This window comes from Pocillopora damicornis, chromosome 6, assembly GCF_964200805.1.
Source record: "Pocillopora damicornis chromosome 6, jaPocDami1.2, whole genome shotgun sequence".
Lineage (NCBI taxonomy): Eukaryota > Metazoa > Cnidaria > Anthozoa > Scleractinia > Pocilloporidae > Pocillopora > Pocillopora damicornis.
This window is the reverse complement of record NC_142675.1, coordinates 11673319-11678379: the sequence shown is the minus strand read 5'-3', so window position 1 is coordinate 11678379 and position 5061 is coordinate 11673319. Positions and strand designations below refer to the sequence as shown.

The 5061-nt window shown below is 36.4% G+C and overlaps 1 long non-coding RNA gene across 1 annotated transcript; it reads right to left on the bottom strand.

The window, feature by feature from the left end:
• Positions 1 to 4411: 4411 nt before the first annotated feature.
• LOC149043977 (uncharacterized) lies at positions 4412 to 4810 on the bottom strand. The gene is made up of 2 exons (XR_016187551.1): positions 4723 to 4810; positions 4412 to 4513 (listed from the first exon to the last, which is right to left on the bottom strand). It is a non-coding gene; the product is annotated as an uncharacterized LOC149043977 (long non-coding RNA).
• Positions 4811 to 5061: the final 251 nt, after the last annotated feature.

Here is a 5061-nt window from a genome sequence, read left to right as displayed (position 1 = left end):
ATACCGTAGTTTAATAAGTAATATATTTAAGTGTTCGAATTATTTCACAAAGTGTAATATGTTTATTATTGGTTTAAAAATCCTATAAGTTAGCCAGGGAATACCCATTTGGAAAAAAGAAAAGTTATAAATTATGATATGGACCGGACATGAGTGTTGAAGGAAAGGATGCAAGACTCCTTCCGTAAAAACTCCGTCAGTATGTTCTCAAAAAATTTTCCCACCAAGATTCTGTTACGTTTGAGTTTTTATGTGTGAGTCTGTGTATTTTGCACGTTGCAGATCCTTCTGAACCTTTACATCTGTTATATCCGTTGTTAGCATCCTTCCACAGACTTTTCCCCCTTCAGATTTTTACTGAAAACGAATTACGATGGCTTCTTGGATAAGAATTGATCAAATTAAACATCAATACAAGTAATTGACAGCATAGTACATTACAATACAGAAAATGAATGAAAATATCATCTCCATTTGACATTGGTCAAAGTTTTTTTTCAATCAACGCATACTCACAAGCAACATTCACAAACACTATTTTCTAGTTTATACCAAAGCCATTGTTTGCTGTACGGGTAAATGTTCCTGCATCACTTCTGTCAATGTTTGTTATAGTCCCTTGGTTCCTAGGCTTCTCTTGCAGATTAACTGCAAGTTGCTGCCTTCAAGAACAGTTGGTTTACTTCTTATTCCACTGATATTGTCAGAACTAAGAGCAATTAAAAAAATACCAAGTAAAGTTCAAGAATAATTGAATGGCATGTACACATACTATAAAAAGCAACCAAAATTTTTCTGAATTCTTTTCTCAGCTTAAACTAAGCATTACTATTTAAATGCAGTTTCCGAGAAACAGTCGTAGAAATTAATAATAGGACTCACGGGAACCATTTACAAAAACATTTTTTCAAAATTTTTAGTCCACCAAGTGTGAATAGCCAACTATAATGTGTCACCATAAATGACTCCCCCAATTTTTTTGTAGCAAAACATCCTGGTTCTTGATTTCAATTCTCAAAACATCTCCCAGTTTCAGCTGCATATAGTGATCTTTGCTATCTGACCTCTGCATATAAAAGAACGCTGTGAATGGGTGAAGATAAAATGGAAAATAGTCCTTAACTGTGAGTCAAAGAGGACTTTGGGTGTAACAGCACGAAATTACAGAAATCCCAACATGACGAACCCTTGCTTGTAACCTATTAGCACAGAAATATTTAGAATGTTTTCCACTTCTTTCGATTTCTCCCACTCCTCCCTAAATATAGAATTATTAGGGAAGAGCAAGAGATATCAAAAGAGGCGAGGAGCGGTCAGCATCAACTCAGAAAGTTCGACGACTTCCTGGGTTGATGTTGTCATACTTTGTGTTATTCTCACGGAGTTTTGAGTTTCAGCAAAATCTGCTTACAGACGGTTGAGAGAGTTCCAGAAATGTTCGTGGTTTGCATAACTTTAAAGAATTCTCCGAACTTCCACTCCCAAAGAGTGTTTTGACGAGGCTTAAGTCCGTTATTGCTTTTCTAAAATATTCCTCAGATATAATTCTAAACACGGACGGCGTATTTTCACAACCGTGTTACCCCCATCTAAACACACCTATCGACCAATGAGAACACGCTGCTATCTAAAATATTCCCTTAGAAAGGACTATTAAATAATAAAGATCAGTAGAAAATAAGGAAATCACTTCATTTGATTACACTGATTACTTAAACTTGTTTCGTTTCCCAAATAGTTGGGTCAATATGCAATATACAGCCGTCCCAACCGAACAAAGGACTTATTAGAGAACTGAAAGATTCAACCGCTAAATGGCAAGTTACACTGGACAACAGGGACAATGAATCAGTTTACCCTGTAGCAACAATTGGTCTATTTTCGGGGCTTAACTTTTCGTATTAAGCGTACAAAAGTTCCTTTGTTGCTGGAAGCGATTTGTTATTCAGACGAAACTGGGCAGAAAAGTTCAGGGTTAAAATGTTTGAGGAAGTTGTGGGCGTCAAAACTTCCTCATACAATTTCATCCTTGCTTATCAAGTTTAGTACAAACAGACAGTTTCTGCAAATCCTTGTGTTAAATGAACAATCTTTCATCAACTATTTTACCGAGAAAAAAGATAAGTGGTGAAAGACGGCGGGCAGGAGGGAAGAAATCTGTCACTTAATCTCGGTTTACCGTAAATCTACGGGAAAAGTGTTTCAGACAAACTGAGAGAAACTTCACTAGACCTTCTTACATTGGTTTTAAATGTCTCCAAGTAACGAGTGACGTGTTTACCAGCTAAATGAAAATAATCCTTTCAAAACAGCAATTTTTCTTCTAAAAGTTCCGCGACCATATTAATCCAAACAAGCAATGAAATTAATGCATGTAAGGCGTGGAAATGGTAGTGACGAATTTATCTTCACAGGAGAGCTATACAGACACAAGGGAGAATCGAGGCCATGAGTGCTTCTTACTTCGAAACGACGAACCTGCACGTGGGCCTCAGATGATGAGTTTCACCAAGTTCACATGTGTTTTGAAATTTTAATATCAGTACGACGGCTGCAATAATTATCATGCCTTGTAAGATACAAATGGGAATATTTATTGTGTGGATTTGTACGCACATTTTAAAAGAAAATACATGTTTTGTCTTAAGAAATTCTAAAAATGTATAGCGCTAAAGGAAAAATATGGGTTGCAGTTTCTATAATCCTTTACAAAAAATCTTTGGTCGCTTCAAGACTATGAATTTAAAAAATACATATATACAAATTTATGAAACATTCACTTTGCCTCGCTTGCCTTTAAACAAACTTTTTCTAGACTTTCTTCATCAGCAAAGAATTGAAAGTTAACGTCAAATATATAAAGAAAATAAAGGATGATCCCATGGGGCTGTAACATCCATTACAATTCTTATTGGTTCTTAATTGGTCGGTATTTTGACATACGGACCGTTGCCTATTTACAGACTGTAACCCTGATCCTACAAGTATTTTCTTCTTCTGTTAACTTACTTAAGATCTTAAGCGACGAAAGGTCCATTGGATGTTCGCACGTTTAATAATACACTGGGTTTTGTCACGTCGAGACAAATACCCATTTCAAGGCTTGCTCGAACGCGTTTTAACAATCAATGATTATTGCTAGTACAGTTGACCAAAAGTTTAAAATATATACAGATACATAAAAATGTATAAAAGCTGTACTTTGCTTCGCTAAGCTGTGAAACAGCTTGTTTTGAGGAGTTACTTGTTCAGCAAATTATTAGAGGTTTTAAAGGTTAACCTCAAATATATAAGGACAAAAAAAAGATGATCTCCTAGGACTGCATTTTTCATTACTCCATCCTTTCCTGTATGAGAACTTGCTGGCTTACACGGCTAGATCTTCGACATTCACGTAAAGTCGATGGTCATAACTTTTTAAGTTTATCAACCCCTGTAAAAACAGAAAAGAAAGAAAGGAGGAAAACATCAGGAATCAAAGTGCCACTTTGATCATGCATATAAATTATACTTTTGTTTAGCTTTCGATGGTGCCTTAATTTTTAAACCTATTAACCCTAGACAGAGCCCTCGAGTAATCACAACCACCAAACAGAACGAAGTTTAACATCATCATTAACCAATGAGAACTCAGAGTAAAATCAGGCAACCTGTTTCAAGCGCGGGAAAACGCGACTGACCAAGTTGGTATTGGTTGTAGATCTGCATTAGATTAGTTGAGATGGTGGCGCAAGTTTTCCAGACCAATCGCAGAGCAAGGCAAGCAAATCAAAGCAATCAAGGACTATTTTCGGTACTCAATGAACTCAATACTACTCTAGAAGCGAAATAAATTGAAACCACGAACTACGCTTCGAAGCCTCTTTGGTGACACTGTTATCGAGTCAATTTGATGGCGATAGATTCAAACGTTCAAATTTTCAAAAGAAAAAAAAGGGAGAGAGAGAGTCTCTTTGCAAACTCTTTAATTCTACCTTGTGCTGGTTTTTCATCTCTCTGAGTTTGTTTCTCAACTTCTCAAAAGATGGTCTCAAGTTAGGTTTGTCTCTCCAACATCTCGCCATTATTTCATACCTGAAACACGAGGATGTTATGGATATCTTGCTATGTCATTGGTGGCCTAGAAACGGTCCAACGTATTCTTAATGAACAAGCTTTTTTCGTTACAGATTTCATCTCTTTTATAACAAAGGAGAAAGGGTATATACTATAGTTATAAACTCGTGATAATGTACTTCTCCTTTCATTTCCCTTCGTTAGGCTGGTTCAACAAGTAAAAATGGTGAATCTTGAGGTGCACATGCAACCCGAACAAAAGCAGGACAAATACTATTGAACGATAAAAGCCATAAAAAAACACAAACAAACAAACAAGCAAAACCAAAAACCAACAACAGCAACACCATATTAACATACAACTTATCATCCAAATGTTGTGGTTTGGGCATTCTGTATCCCTCTTGAAGTAAGTTTGCAATTTTTCTTCCATCCATTCGTGGATACGGTTAACCACCTGAATTACAGCAGGTAAGGTTAACATACTCTAAAATGAAAATCTTTACATATGTGAAAATATTTTCACATGACAATTAATTTTTGAATCATTGTTCATTAGTTCTTTCGGTCAAGTCCAGCGACCGTGGCAATCTAAACTAGCTTGGTAGTTATGCAACAGATGGCCGAAACTGAATACCTCAGAATACCCCAGCTGGAATAACTTACCAATTGTGAAAATCTCATAGAGAAGTATTCCGTAGCTCCGCCTGTAAAACAAACGGGATGAGTTTAAGGAAATAAGAAATGCGAAAATAAACATATCCACTCCTTTCTGAGATGACCTCACATCAAGAAAATGCAAAGACCAAAATACGGAATTGACCCAATAACTTTTCCCAGTCCTGAAAACAATTCATACAAAACAAACTCGTTAAGCATAAATGCAGTGTCTATGACTTCCTTGTAGTCACACATCACTCTTGGTAGAATATTTTCCGTAAAGCAACGCCTCAATGGCAGTCCATTTCACAGGGAGACGCCCCTGAATAAGAAGCAAAAATGCAA